Source organism: Nicotiana tabacum, chromosome 12, assembly GCF_000715075.1.
Source record: "Nicotiana tabacum cultivar K326 chromosome 12, ASM71507v2, whole genome shotgun sequence".
NCBI classification, from domain to species: domain Eukaryota; kingdom Viridiplantae; phylum Streptophyta; class Magnoliopsida; order Solanales; family Solanaceae; genus Nicotiana; species Nicotiana tabacum.
Window position 1 is genome coordinate 103694590 of NC_134091.1, and position 16935 is coordinate 103711524.

The window sequence follows — 16935 nt, forward strand, 5'->3', positions numbered from 1 at the left end:
CTAAGGTGAGACAACATACTACTTCAAGTAAAGTCCCAAAACAAACATGGTCTAGAATTAGCATAAAGAACTTTGTCGTGAGATTTTAAACATGAGAGTCTAATAAAATCATGGACAGAAAGCCAACAAAGTATAGTCCTCACATAAGGATGTCTAACATGAGAAACTAATGAAAATAGCATAACCAAACAAGTTGGTGGACATGGACAACAAACAATCCTTAATTTGAACATGCTAAGTACCAGTCATAGCACAAAAGGATTAAGCAACACCAGAACTTAGTAGGCAAGGATACATAAAAAACTAGACTATCAGATTACACATAAGGGAAAAACAGGATGTTGCACTTTCACCTTGTAAACCATAGGTAGTACTAGACAACATGGGATTAAGCCAGGCAGGAAACACACCTTAAAGTTCATAATTAGCAGGGCAATACGTTTGGCTAACAGCGTGGCTAAGAACTAAATCTAGTAGGGTATTAAGTACACATGAGTAATCCAACAGGAATTAGAACACATGAGTTGATTTATCAAAAATATACAAAATAAGGCAGGGAGAAAAACTCAGGATGAGTGGCAGGTATAAACAATTAAACACCCAAAAAATACACTGGGATGGGCATGCTTAAATTCGTAAGAATCATTCATGCTGAACATACATACATCAGAGTTAGAAGTTGGACAAGTTTAGATGCTAGAAACGTTCTGAATCATAAAATGACAGGGGTAACACAGTATCATATAGATTCAAAAGGTTTAAGTGACATAGATATACAAAATATGAACACAACAAGAAGGAATGAAAATGATAGAGCCAAAAATACTTACCAGTTGCGAATTAACAAACGGGTAAATAAGAAGAATAATTCCAACAATACTTCAATCATTGACAACAGAGAGCAGCAAAACCCCAAACTCAGTGCGTCAGAGTTTCCAAGGGTTTCAAATGAACCCCAAGTAGTGCTCGCACTGAGAAGGTCAGTTAATTGAAAACCGGTGGCCTTGGCTTTCAGCCGGCCAAGAGCTAAGAGTGCAGAAAGTATATAAGAATCAGAGTAGTGGTAACGGTAGTTAAGTAATGAATTGCTGAGACCTAGAGGGGAACGGGAAAGGGAGGTTTATATAGTATTCGATTAAGCAGACAAACAAGGAAAGAAAATCAATCAAGCTCAAGCAGGGAAAAGGAAAATCACATGCATATCCTATTCCGAATCAGAATAGGTAAAAATCGGGCAAACCCTAGTTTGAAAAGTAGTCAAAAATAAGCCAAGAATCTTGATGAATCGGACCCATACGACCTTGTTGAGAATGTATACAGATGGATTTTCATCTGAATCATGTAGGTTGAGGACGATTGCACTTGATTCGGAAAGGTAATACTTGCCAAAATCAGGCAAGTACTATGTAATACCATGAGTGTATGAATGATAACGGGATAGTGCAAATAAGGTAAGTAGATTGTGAAAGAATTTCATGATTTAGCCCGGTTTTGAAGGGATTTGGGAGGAGGCGGCTAGGTTTTAGTGTGGGAGTGGAAAGATGAGAGAATGCAAAGGCGGGCGGTTTGGGAGAATGGACTCTAGGGTTTGGTTGTGGGGATATAAGGAAAAGGGTTGGTTTATTGTGGGCCGTTGATCTTAAGATATCAACGGCCAAGATTAAAAGAAGTTGGGGTGGGGTCAAGGAAATGGGTTCCGACCGGGTTAAGTCAATGGGATTGTTTTTTTTGCGCCGCTGAAGAGTGAAAATAAATGTGCTAAGTGTTTGGGACTGGTTTGGTCCGAACATTACCCCTATATATTGGGCTATAAAATTAAATACACGAAAATTGTTTAATATAATATGTAAAAAGTAATTTATAAATAATAAAAATATTACTTATGCAGTAAAATAATTGAAAATAATAGCTTAACGTTATAAAAATATAAAATACTATTTTGGTTAAACAATGAAATTATGTATAGAATATAGGCTATTATTGTAAAATTATGTAAATAGCTCAAAAATACAAATGTAATTATATGAAATAAAGTAAAAATATTATAAAATATGTATGCGAGTATAAACAATAGATTTGGATGATTAAGTCATCACAAAATAATTTGAAGGAGTAACGAATAAATATTTGAATAATTTAAATTCAAGAAAATTAATTTTAAAGCCTCAAAAATTATGAAAAGTTACAGAAAATACTTATATCACTCTTGTAAATTGGTGATGATGCAGAAATAATATTTATAAAGTATATATGATATAAAAACTATGATGGCAAAATTGGGTATCAACACCATCAACTATTCTCAAATCAACATCCACCTCGTGGCCCTACCACAATCGCGACGACTAGACAACTAATTAAACCTTCTCAAGCTCGTACTTATCAACCAGATGCCAGAACCTGCTGCACCCCCACGTGCATAACCGAATGATCTCTCAATACTTCCACATCCTCAATCTGGACGACATGTTGAGACAATGGTTGAGTATCCCTAGCTCCCTTGTAGCCCATCCGCAGCTTCAAGGACTGTTGGCGCATAGCTAATATCGAGTGCACAGTATCATACACGAGTGGATGAAAAGAAACATAAGATATATGCTTCAAGATGAATCAATATCGCACGATAAGGAATGAAAGAAGTGGAATTTCCTAATAGTTTATGTAGCCTCTCGAAGATAAGTACATATATCTCTGTACCGATCTGCAAGACTCTACTAAATATGCTTATGACTTGTAGCACCTATGAACCTAGAGCTCTGATACCAACTTGTCACAACCCCAATTTCTCACCTTAGGATATCGTGATGACACCTAGTCTTTAGGACCTGGTAAGCCTAACACATGCTGATTATTAATGGAATTTAACTAACTTAACTGCAATAACTTAAATAATATATGTATCAACATAGCTGAACGTTAACAGTTACATAACCCTGAACCTGGTAGTACAAGTCATAAGCTTTTCTAAGAGTTATTAGAAATAACAATACATCACTGTCCATGAATAATAGAAAACAACAGAAATAAAGTACAACAGAAGGTGACTTCGGTGCCTGCGAACGTCCAGCAGGTATATCTTGAAGTAGCCAGCCGCACATGCATAGGTCTTAAAACAAAACTTGATCCGAAGTAGCTGGAGCTGGACAAAAATATGTAAAAATGTAGCATGAGTACACCACAGTGGTAACCAGTAAGTATCAAGCCTAACCTCTGTAGAGTAGTGACGATGCCAGGTCAGGAAACCTACCAAATATGTAAACCTGTGCAGGATATAACATAAAGCTAACAAGGAAAGAAGATCAATATAAGGCCAATAGTAGAAGGATTACAACTTTACAATCAACAATGGACATAATGGAGGCACGAGGGGCAACAAGAAACAACCAAGTAATTAAGCAACAGCATAGTCGGGGTATATATGAAATATGAATGTGTTCAAGTGAGGGAAACCGATGATAACTCAATCAATCAAGTCATTCCTAATGCACGAATTTCAACAAGAATTTCCCCATGTACCACTTCTCGTAATCTCATATCATGAGTCACAACCTCCAAACCTTACATATGTGGCACCGTATGCCCACATTTTCCAAATTACTTTCGCACGACAAAATCCACGTGCTACCATGTACATATTATCCTTGTTAAATGCTAATTAAAATGTTCAAGAAAATTATTTATATACGATAAAGCATAATAACAACTTTGAATAAAGTAGGAAATCAGATGAGAAAATGAGTTTATTTTAGAAATCATTGAATGAAGAAAATAACATTTTAAAATAAATAGAGCATCGGATAAGCTACCGAGTTAAATATAGAAGTTGTTAAATTAAAACATAATAATGATTTTTAAGCAAAGTAAAAACATCAGATAGGGTAAGAACTTTAAGTTGAGAAATTAATTAAAGTGAAACACGACAATTATTAAGAATAGTAAAGTACCGGATGAAACAACGGGTTTTAGCTGAAGAGTCACATAAGATAAGCATGTTAAAAATTCTTTTACTTAAACCTGTTATATTACTAACAACTCAACAGGATATGAGATAATGAGTCAGCGCAGTAAATTAATCTTAAAAATCAATTCATCAAAATAATAGTAATAGGAAAGGAAAACAGGAAATGACGGCAAGGCAGTAAACTAATGAAAGCAACTAAATCCTTGAAACCAGTAAATTCAAAAATATCCGTCCTCATAATCTCATATGATAAATACTGAAAGCTAGCACAATACAACAGTGAATACAACACACACAATCTGTTGCGGCGCGTAACCCGATCCCACCGTACAAACACATTCCTCCCTTATTTCACCCATTGCGGCGTGCAACCTAATCCCATCCTATCAATATCAAATAATCCTCCCTTATTCCACCCGTTGCGGCGTGCATCCCAATCTCACCGTATCAATATCAAATAATCCTACCTTATTCCACCCGTTGCAGCGTGCAACTCGATCCATAAGCAATTTAAATTAACAACAAAAATCAAATACTCAATTTACAAGAATTTCTACAATCATAGGGTATGAGTGCAAGGCAATAAAGGAACCACGTAATAATTAAGGAATACAGCAAATATTACAAAAGCAACAGGACAAGTGAAGCATGTGACAACTAAGGTGTGCAATTACAATAATTAAGGCAAGCGGCAGATAAGCACGGAGCCATGGAAGGAACTCAACAATTAAGAGGTCATAAGACAATAAGGAAGGAAACAACTTCAACTAAAGAATATAAGTGCAAAATAACAAGTAAGATGGAGAACAAGTGTTAACAACGTTAAATAGAGCATGCAAGCGTAGATAAATGATGAAAAATATCACATATTATGACACTTCAATCAAAGTCATGGAAAGTGTATAGATAATCGAAGCAGGTCAAATACCACATATAGGCCGTTTACCCACTCGTCACTTCGCGTGCACAACTTTCACATAACACGAATAGCACAAATTATTATTCCTAAGGGGTCGTTTCCTCTACACAAAGTTAGGCAAGATATTTATTTCAATTTGGCCAAATCAATACTCAAATTAGCTTTTCCTTTATAAAGCTATGATCTTTATACAATTTCTAAAATTTCAACAAAAGTCAACCACGGGATCGCACAGTCAAAACCTGGGTCCAAGGGTTGGTCTTGATTACCCATAGCTTCACGAGTCCATATACGTATTTTGTTTCCAAATCCTAGTCCAACTCGAATCTCAAATCCCAAATTTTTATTTTTCAAAACTTTGACAAAATCTCCAAAACTTTCCCTAATATTCTCATAAATTTGATGTTAAATCTAATGTATAATTATGAAATATAATTAAAAATTAATTAGAGTCACTTACCCAATGGTTTGGTATAAAAATCCTTCCACAAAATAGCCTCCCATCGAGGCTAGGGTTCAAAACATGATAAAATGAAGCTAAGTCTCGGAATACTCAGCTATATGCAAGCTGCACATTTCCGACATGGGGTTCGCAAATGCGAACCTCGAAAAAGCAAGCATTACATTGAAAAAGCGAACCAGGGGAAATTATGCTATAGTCGTATTTGCGACCCAAAACATCACAAATTCGAACACAGCTGCCATCGCAAAAGCAACAGACATCTTCGCAATAGCGAATATCCAACACTCACAAATACGAGGAATATCTTCGCAGATGCGAACTCTTCCCCAGCAGTCCAGTTTCGCAAATGCGAGGGCTACTTGGCTCGCATTTTCGACAAAAACATTGCAAATGCAATGGAACTAGCACCAACACTCAAAATTGAACTAAATCAGTCTGAAACTTACCCAAGCCCCGAGGCTCCAAACCAAATACCCACACCAGTCTAAAAATATAACACGAACTTGCTCATGCGACCAAAATATCAAAATAAACTCTAGAATCACAAATCAGATGCCAAAACGCATGGAAATCCCCATGAGCTTCAAGAACTTCTAGAATTGTAACCAAGCGTCCGAACCATATCAAAATCAAATCAACTCCAAATGACACCAAATTTTGCAGGCAAGTTCCATATGACAAAACGAATCAAGTCCAAATACCAAAACCAAAATCCAAACCCGATATATTTAAAGTCAAACCATGGTCAAACTTAGGAAAATTCTAAACTTTTAAATTGTCAACTTCCGCCAAATGATGTCGAAACCCTCTAGAAACATCCAAATACAAATTCAAACATACGCCCAAGTCCAAAATCACCATCTGGACCTACCAGAACCATCAAATCTCCGATCTAAGGTCAAATACCCAAAAACTTGGACTTGATCAATTCTTTCAATTTCGAGCTTCTCAAATGAGAGTCACCCCTTATAATCATTTCCGAACCACTCATAAACTAGAGCCGATGATGCACGCAAGTCATAATACACTATTTGAAACTACTCATAACCTGAAACTGCCGAACCAGATGCAATTGCTCAAAACTGTTAGTCTGGTCGTTACAAAAATCTTCAATCATATAAAGAAGATGTGTATTGTGAGACATCTATATGTGACCTTATGAATCTTAGAGGAAGATGTGGAAGAATCTCAAGGAGATGTGAGTATTTTGTAAAATATGCAAAAAGAGTAAGGGACATTTTGCTTCTGAAGTTGTATCGTTTAAGTCAATCAATGAAACTGAAGTGATTATCAAGCGTCTTAATTTTGGATGCTCCATATATTCTGATGGTGTAGATCGTGTTAGTAGTATCCTCGGATTTGGACAAACAGTTGTGTCTTTGATTTCACAACAAAATTAAACTGAATTTTCATATTGTATCGGCGATATAATTGATGTACATTATGATTCAAATGCATTAATTCTTGGAGGCAATCCTATAATGGAAGGAGCTTCCACTCCCATGTTAATGGTTATAGGCAAATACTTCATAACTCTAGAAATAATCAGTGTCGGGGACAAGTTTCTTGACATTAATCCAAGCATTTCAAGAGGATCGATCACCAAGGCGGAATGTGCTTGTTGATACTGGGGCCACTTCTAGTTATTTGCATGAGATAGCATACAAGAAACTGAAGGAGGAAATTAGATCTGTAATTGGTATAAGCGAAAGACCGGAAAGCAGCTGCAACACTAGCCACATCACCACAATTGATCAAATCTCTACAATCAAGCAACTTTGATACTTGTGGAAGCCACCCTAATCAAGCAACTTTGCTATGCCAACAACAAACATAGAAACAAAAATTATTCACTATGATTCTATCAACTCGCCTTTCTACGACCCAAAACTAACACTTGAAGATCGCGTCAAGACCAGAAGAGCTTTGTTACTATGGAGTTGTCACCGAGGATCTTAAAGGTGTTCCAACAATAACATATCATTTTGTTGAAAATGCTAAAATGGAGTTTACTGCTGAGAATTCGTTTAAACAAGATAAAACTGACCATTTCTGCCTATCCATTCAAATTTCTGAAAACAAGAAGATTCCTATGCCTTTTAGCGTACTTGGAGTTTGGGCGCAGCAATTTTTCTATATCGGCTTTGACTTCAACACCATGAGAATGTCCTTCACTAGGATAGATCGTTACCGCTTGTTTGATTGATCATTATATTGTACTAAATTGCTTGTATTTTCCTAATTATATTGTACTAAATTGCATGTATTTTCCTAATATCTTAGTGTTTGCAAACTTAAAAATTTCAGCAAGCCAATAGAGAATAACGTTTAGAAGCTCTAACTAATTAAATTCATTTACGGAACCATTAAACAACTTCAAAGAATTATCGAGACACTAGAAACTAATCTACAACTATTTTTCTACCCATTTTGAAAATTGCTAACGCATGCAATTTTTACGCGTGAATTTGAAAAATATTTTTCTGAGAATTGCTAGGAAACAATTTAAAAACATCCAAATTTTTTGAAAAGTTTATTAAAAGTTTTTTACTAAAAGTACTCTCAACATCATGTTAATTTTCCACTTGTTTAAAAAAATATATATACAGACTCTATAACTTGAACAGAACTGCGAAATTTAGAATATAAGAATATCAACATATCTAAATTGTGGTGATGACCTTGGATATACATTTCAATATTTTCAAAAGATTAAATCCTACTTACCCCTTAATCTTTTAGGGTAGGGAAACAATACTACTCATCCCCCTCCTAAACATACACATTTTGAATGGGAAAGGGAACTCTGTTGGACCCAAAATCAACCAAAAAAGAGAAAACATCACTGGAGTTCACAAATCACACTATCCATTGTTTGAGGACAAACTATGGGAAAAGAGAATATGAGTTCTTACAGTTTCCTTCGTTGTATCCTATGCAAATCCTAAGCCTCACAAGTACTGATATGATAATCTTTAACTGTTTTACTAGGAAAAGCTAATATATCCCGGTAAAAATGTCAAAAAAGCTAATGTTGATCCAACCCCGATCATCTAGAGATCCAATCAATTTTTTTAGTCTCTTTTATTCCAACTAGTCTTAATGTATGTGTGTTGCTCGTGTTTGTTACGTCAATAATAAAAAATTATTGATAAACTATATTTTTCATCATATAAATAATATTAAAATCGTATTTTATTCGAATTAAAATTGTTTTAATTAAAAATTTTGAACTAAATATTAAATAATGTGTTAGCACAAGTTGCTTCGTATTTACACAAATTATAACTTTTGGGGAAAAAAAAGAGTTGGAGCTTATACTATTTAAAGAATAATATTTTAATTTTCAATTTTAATTCTTTATAAGTTATTAGGTCTTCGTTGTTTCCTCTTTTTTTTTTTTTTTTTTTTGGCTATTTGATACATTTTTTTCCTTCTATCTTTTCAACTTCAATTTTTATTTCACCAACTTTTACAATTTCGTGTAATTCCTATATAATTAAACGTCTTCCAACCTGATGCCCTCCTTTATTGTATTAAGTTTGAAAAGAAAGATAGATATTTTACCCACACTCATGACTAATTATAATAAAATTTATTGTCGTTAAAAAAGGAGATTAGGTAAAAGTAAGAAATATATATATAAAAAGATAATATAATGAAAAGATGATATAACTTTTTGAGAGATTAATTCTATATATTTTTTTATTATTATCTGTCACAACCCGAAATCTCACCTTAGGCGTCGTGATGGCACCTAGTCTCTAAAACTAGGTAAGCATGTTACTTACAACACTTAAATCAGTGAAACATGATATTTTTAAAGCAGAGTTTAATATAAATACCGATATGAAGGTGATACAAGCCTACACGACAATATGCACAACAAGAGACTAGGTAATACAGAGTCACGAACTCTAACTGAATATATAAAAATATCTAAAAAAAGAAAGAGAACAAAATACAATACTTTTCGGATAACGAATTAACAGTACAATCAAATAAAAAAAAAATTACAAGGGACTGTGACGACCAAGCAGCTCTACCTTAAATTCTCGCGATCAAAAAGATAACTCTGCTTGTGTCTGTTATCTCCAATACCTGGATCTGCACAAAAATATACATAAGTGTAGTATAAGTACACCACGGTCGGTACCCAGTAAGTATCAAGACTAACCTCGGTGGAGTAGTGACGAGGTACAAGTCAAGATACCTACTAGTCATAATAACATGGGCAGTATATAAGTATAAAGCTAATAATGGAAGCAAAAATCAGTAAATGGCAACAAAGAAAAAACATATGATAAAAACAGTAAAGTAATCAGAACGCCATTAAAGTACTAGTGAATTCAATTAAGGAAAAGCAAATGACAATTGAATAATAAAATCGTTCTAACACATGTTTCACAACAAAATTACTCCTAGATACCACATCCCAAGATCACAATTCACGAGTCCCGAGTCACAAATCATATGCTCATGGCACCTCGTGCAACTCATGTGTCAATATCTCAATCTACCCGGCATGGTCACAATCTCACTATCACAATCCGTACGGCATGCTCAGAGGCTCACTATCATAATCCGACCGGCGTAGTCACATGCTCCATATCACAATGAAAGCAGATATACAAGAATACAGGTGCATGATCAATAAATGTCAAGTTTTGTACTCCTTATCTGGTGTAATGACGGTGTATGCATGTGCGAGTGTACTATCTCGGTCCAAGTCAATAAGTAATATCAAAAACATAGAGTAGCTCATTGGAAACAACACAACAAGTCACGTAAGATGCATGACACACACAAGGGAAATCACACTATTACACGAATATCATCAACATTAGGCCCACATGCCATCACAAATCATCCCTGACATAGCCACCCTTATCTCTCTATATTGATAATATCATAATAGTCACTCGTATCGTTCCATCCAGATAGTTAACACAATAGCCACCTGTATCACTCCGCCCAGACCATAATACAATAGCCACATATATTAATCCACCTTGATAATATATCAATAGCCACCCATATCACTCCACCCTGACAATATATCAATAGCCACCTGTATCACTCCGTCTTGACAATATATCAATAGTTACGCGTATCACTTCGCCCTGACAATATATCAATAGCCACCGGTATCACTCTGCATAATCAATAACAGTGAGATGTGATATTTTTTTTATAATTTTATATTTTTAGTGCATTACTTATCTTACATTTTGGGGATTTAATGCTAAACTATACTATATTTATGCTTAATTGAGTTTATTTTATGTATAGGTACTTTGGAGATAAAATTAGGAGCGAATTAGAGATTTTATATGTATTTTATACACTACAAGAATGGGTTCATGATTATTTAATTATTGCACAATGATTGAAGTTTAGTATTATAAAAGAAGACAAAAGAAAGACAATTGAAAATTGAAAAGGAATGGAAAAGAACGAGAAATTAAGGAATGCAAAATTTGGCAGCTAAGCACAAAGTGAATCAAACTCGGGTAGAAGTCAGGCGACGCGAGGCAATTTTCTCGCGTTTAAGATCACGTCGCACAGGCTAAAGCGAGGAGGAGCTTGCGTCAGAAGTTGCGGCGCACAAGGATAAAGCGAGGTGAAGCTCGCATTTTGCCTCGCGAGGCGAGGCCTGTAGCGAGGGCGTTCCGGATTTTTAAAGCCTATTTTGTCTCATATTTGGTTTTGGACTTGGTTATTTTGTTTAGATTTTTTCCATACACATATAAATAGTCATTAAACACCATTCTTAGAGGAGTTTTGTGATCGGAGGCAAGAACATCACGTTTGAGCTTCTAACTAGTTTTTCTTCTCTTCTTTTCCTTTAATCTCATAGTTTATTAGTTCTAGAGTTTTGGGTGATACATGAACGTTGTAGTTTGAAGCTTGAATTTTTTTTTATTATTTTATCATATTGGTTTATTTATTCAATCTTGCGCTTAATTATTTGATTGATTGATCACCAATTGAATACTATCTACGAATCTAGGATTGAACCCGGGAGAGGAAATTCTAGATTGCATATAAGATTGAGTAGAGTAAGATCTTAACTCTGGGGGAGAGGGGGAGGTTTGCAGTTAGGAAAGGAATATACCTAATACCCTTGCTTGGTTACTATACAGGAATTATTAATGCGTTCTTGTTAATTCTAATTCCATAGGAATATAGGCGTTAGATTAGCTTGAATAAGTGAGTTGTACTTCGGGAGAAGGTTACGAGCAATATTAACCCTGTCAACCAATAAACCAGATAAATTAATTAGACGATTTAAGTGAAAAACTCAACGAGATTGTTAGCTAACTCATAGATCTAGAATATTCACTCACATTGAATTCATCTTTAAGCTTGTCGTTATTTTCTTTAATCTCTTAGTTTATTACTCTAGATTAATTTTAGTTAATTATTCATACATTAGGATTTGCTTGAATAGATTAATTATTTGATTTAATTTAGTTGATAGTTAATCACAAGTCCCTGTGGGTACGATATCTGGACTTACAATCCTATATTACTTGTCGACTACGTATACTTGCATGTGCGTTTGGGAGCAACAAGTTTTTGTGAGATGCCACTGTTTTACTCCGCATAGCAGCAATCAATCCACACAATACACCCACATGTGCAAACATCACAACAACACATATCAACTCGTACTACAAGTGCCCATAGGCCACAACCTTTCCAAAATAATAATACCAATATCATCACAATACATAACCTACTACTCAACCTGTAATGACTCGGCCAGTCATTTCGAGAGTTATAGCCCTATTTCTCTTATTTCTTCTTCTTTTTGTATTCTTTAGCTATATTATGATATGTCGGGTTAGTTGGTTCAGGTCCGGAGTGGTTTCGGAGTGAATTGAGACACTTAGTCTCTTTATTAGAAGCTTAAGTTGGAAAAGTCAACCGGATATTGACTTATATGTAAACGATCTCAGATTCGAATTTTGATGGTTTCGTTAGCTCCGTTAGGTGATTTTGGACTTAGGAGCACATTCGAAATATGATTTGGAGGTCCGTAGTGGAATTAGGCTTTAATTGGCGAAGATTGAAAAATTTGCGATTTTGTTCGGCAGTGGAAATTTTGATATCGGGGTCGGAATGGATTTGCGGAAGTTGGAGCAGGTCCGGTGCCATTTGTGACGTGCGTGTAAAGTTTGATCTTATTCGGACTTGATTTGATAGGTTTCAACATCGTTTGCGGAATTTGAAAGTTTAGAAGTTCTTAGACTTGAATCCGAGGGTAATTTGGTGTTCTGATATTGTTTTGAGTGATTCGAAGGTTCGATTAAGTTCGCATTGGATTATATGACTTGTTGGTATGTTTGGTTGTGGTCCCGAGAGCCTCGCGGTGGTTCCGGGTGGTTAACGGATGGTTTGGAACTTTGAAAATGCAGCTGAAGTGCTGCTGCTGGTGTTTTCCACACCTGCGGAGAGGGAGCCGCAGGTGCGCGATCGCAGAAGTGCATGGGAGGTCGCAGATGCGGGCAGTGTTGAGTTGGAATGGAACCGCAGGTGCGAGAAGGGGGTCGCATCTGCGAGCCCGCAGATGCAAGGTTGAGTCGTAGATGCGGAAGTGAGGAGTTGGTCGATTTTCGCAGAAGCGGAGGGAGAGGCACTGGTGCTCTATCGCATGTGCGGTATTTGGCCGCAGATGTGGAACCTGGGATTTTAAGTGAGTTCCGCACCTGCGATGGAAATTTCGCAGGTGCGTCATCGCAGAAACGGAAAAAAGAACCGCATGTGCCGTTTCTCTAGGCAGAAAGTATAAATAGAGGACTTCGACATTTTTCCTCATTTCCACCATTTTTAAGTCGGACTTTGGAGATTTTGAGGTGATGTTTGAAGGGGATTCAAGGAAATTCACTGAGGTAAGTCCCTTGAGCCTAAGTACCCTTATCTATGGTATTTTCCCATTGATTTCTCATCTAATTAGTGGGGTTTTGAAGTGAAAATTGGGGGTTAGGGCTTGGGATTTTGGAGAGTGTAATTTGGAGATTTGAGGGACCAAATTATGTTGGATTTTGATAAATTTTGTATGGTTAGAATCATGAGCGAATGGGCTTCCGGATTTTGTGACTTTTGTCGGATGTCAAGACATGGGCCCGGGGGCCAGTTTGAGCCGATTTCGTATTTTTGGCTATATTTTAGTAGTTTTCTTGTGGAATTGATCCCTTTAGCCTTTATTGATTGTGTTGTATTACTTGTGGCTAGATTCGAGACGTTTGGAGGACGATTTGAAAGGCAAAGGCGTCGCGGAGTAGGATTTTGTTCGGATTGAGATAAGTAATAGTCTTAAATCTGGTTTTGAGGGTGTGAAACCCCGAGAATTTGTACGATGTGAATATTTGGAGGTGAAGCACATCTAGGTGATGGGTGTGCGAGTGTGCAACGTGAGGGATTGTGACTTGGTCTGTCCTGTGAGACTGTAAAGTCAAATAGCCATTGTTATTACTTGCTTTTCCTTGTCTTTGAGCAATTGACTGCCTTTCATGTTAGAAACCATGCTTAGGTCATATGATATAACTATTGGGACCCGCGACAGTCGTATACTTGCTGAATTGACTGCTAATTGCTATCTTGTACTCAGTCACAGTCTTATTGTGTGTTATATCTCTGTTTCCTCTCCTTTCTTGTTGATACTTGTTGTATTCCCTGTTTGCGCTGGTTATTATGATATTCTGTGAGCCTGAGGGGCTGGAGAGGTTAGTGACTGAGATAGGGCCTGAGTGCCGGTTTGAGAGCTTTGTGAGATATATTGGATCGGGTTACACGCCAAGCAATATTGGATCGGGTTGCACGCCGCAACAAGCCTTTGGGACATATATCGGATCGGGCTGCATGCTGCAGCAATATATGGATCGGGCTGCATACCGCAGCAGTATTGGGTCGGGATGTACGCCACAACAATATAGCGCTTGGGCTGGAAGGAGCGCCTTCGGAGTCTGTACACCCCCAGTGAGCGCATGTACCTTTGAGTGTGAGTATTGAGGCTGAGAGCCGAGTGATTGAGCTGTTGAGATAGATGACTGACAGTAGCCCTGTGAGGTTGTACTTGCTCTTATTTTGTTGTTGCACTTCATTGCTAATTGTTGTTGTTGTGAAATTTTCTAGAGGGCTTATATTGTTGTACCTGAACTTGAAATGTTTTAATCTAAAACACCGAATTGAAAGCATGCCTACTTTTCTTGCCGAATTTACTGAAATGAACTGCATTTGTGTAGCTCGTCACTGCTTCTTAGTTCCTTATTTAATTTTGTTACTTACTGAGTTGGAAGTACTCACGTTACTCCCTACACCTTGTGTGCAGATTCAGGTGTGACTGGACGCGGAGATCATTGAGTTCGTGCGCAATTGATCTTCCAGATATTTACGAGGTAGTTGCCGGCTTCGTAGACCTTGTGCTCCTTCCTTATTATATTTCTTTCTCTATATTGATATCTTGACGCAGACTATTGTAGACACTGTCTTTTAGATTGAGAGTCTAGTTGCTCATGACTTAGTGATACCCCGATGTCGGACTATTTTTCCGCACTTATGTTTATTTGGGTTTTACCCCGTATTTATGAGAAATTCCGATTATTTTAAATGTCTTAATTCATTTCTGTTAAATTTTGAAAGTGTTTTGGAAAGGTCGACTTGCCTAGTACCACGATAGGCGCCATCACGACGGGTTAGGTTTTGGGTCGTGACAAGTTGGTATCAGAGCCTAGGTTACATAGGTCTCACGAGTCATGAGCGGGTTTAGTAGAGTCTTGCGGATCGGTACGGAGACGTCTGTACTTATCTTCAAGAGGCTGCAGAACCCTTAGGAAACTCCATATTCTTGAATTCTTGTCGTGCGAATCTGTTGATTCTAGTAACTAAACATTTGTTGTTTCATTCTCTCACAGATGGTGAGGACTCGCACTACCGGTCAGGAGGGCTAGCCACCAGTACCACCAGTTAGGGTCGCAAGAGGCCGAGGCCGCGGTAGAGGCCGTGGTAGGGGCAGAGGTACAGCCCGCACAGCAGCTGGGGTAGTACCTACAGATCCACCAATTTCCCCAGATCAGGACCAGATTCCAGTTCTTGATGCACCAGCTCAGGCACAACCTGTGCCTATTGTTATTCCAGGCCTTCAGGAGGCCTTAGCTCAGATTTTGACTGCGTGCACCAGCCTTGCTCAGGCGGTCTCTGTTCCGGCCGCAGCAACCACTTCTCAAGACGGGGGAGGTTCTCAGACTCCCGTTGCTCGCACACCAGAGCAGGTGGTACAGGGATTCCAGACACCGGGGGCACCACCCGCCCAACCGGTTGCAGCTGTTCAGGACTATGTGGTTCCTACTATGCCTGAGGATAAGCAGTGTAGATTGGACAGATTTGGGAGACTCCAACCTCCATCTTTTATTGGTGCAGAGGGAGAGAATGCGCAGGGTTTCTTGGACAGGTGTTAGAGGATACTCCGTATAGCAAGTATTCTAGAGACCAGTGGGCTCTCGTTCACTACCTTTCAGTTCTCTGGGGCTGCATTTAGTTGGTGGGAGGCTTACGAGAGGTGTAGGCCGGTCGGCGTATCGCCCCTTACTTGGCAGCAGTTCTCCGTTATCTTTCTGGAGAAGTTCGTGCCTCAGTCCCGCAGAAAGGATCTGCGCAGACAGTTTGAGCAGCTTTGTTAGGGTGATATGTTTGTGACGCAGTATGAGATGTGATTCTTGGAGTTGGCTCGTCATACTATGTGGTTGGTTCCCACAGATAGGGAGAGGATCAGGAGGTTTATAGATGGCCTGACTTATCAGCTGTGATTGCTTATGACCAAAGAGAGTGTGTCTGGTGATACGTTTGATGAGGTTGTCAACATTGCTCGGAAGATTGAGATGGTTCGCGGTTAGGAGAGGGTTAAGAGGGAGGCCAAGAGGCCTTGTGGACAGGGTGGATTTGCTGGTACTCCTTCTGGGGGTCAGTTCCAGCACGGTAGAGGCTGCCCATTCAGACATGCTCATATGGCTCGCCCAGTTCACCATAGTGTATCATCTGACCATGGTTCTCACAGTTATTAACAGGGTCGTTCATCTCTTAGTGCCCTTCCAGCACAGAGTTCTTCTCATGCTCTATCGGGTCAGGGTTCGTCTATGTCGGGTCCTTCTGCTAGTTATCCTGGTGCTTGAGGCTCCCTTCAGTCCCCAACACCAGCACCGGGGTGTTGCTATGAGTGTGGGGAGTTTGGTCACATGAAGAGAGAGTGTCCCCGTCTAGTGGGAGGTCCCACTCCGTAGAGGATCCAGTCTATGTCATCAGCATCAGTTCCTCCACCACCCGCCCAGTCAGCTATGGGTCGCCCGAGAGGGGGAGGCAGATCAGGGGGTGGCCAGGCCCATTTCTATGCCCTCCCTGCCAGATCAGATGTTGGTGCTTCAGATGCTGTTGCTTTAGATGCTGTGATTATAGGTATTGTCTTAGTTTGTCACAGAGATGCCTCTGTATTATTTGACCCTCGTTCCACTTATTCATATGTTTCCTCGTATTTTGCTCATTTTCTGGATATACCCCGTGAGTCTTTAGCTTTATCTCTTCATGTATCTACTC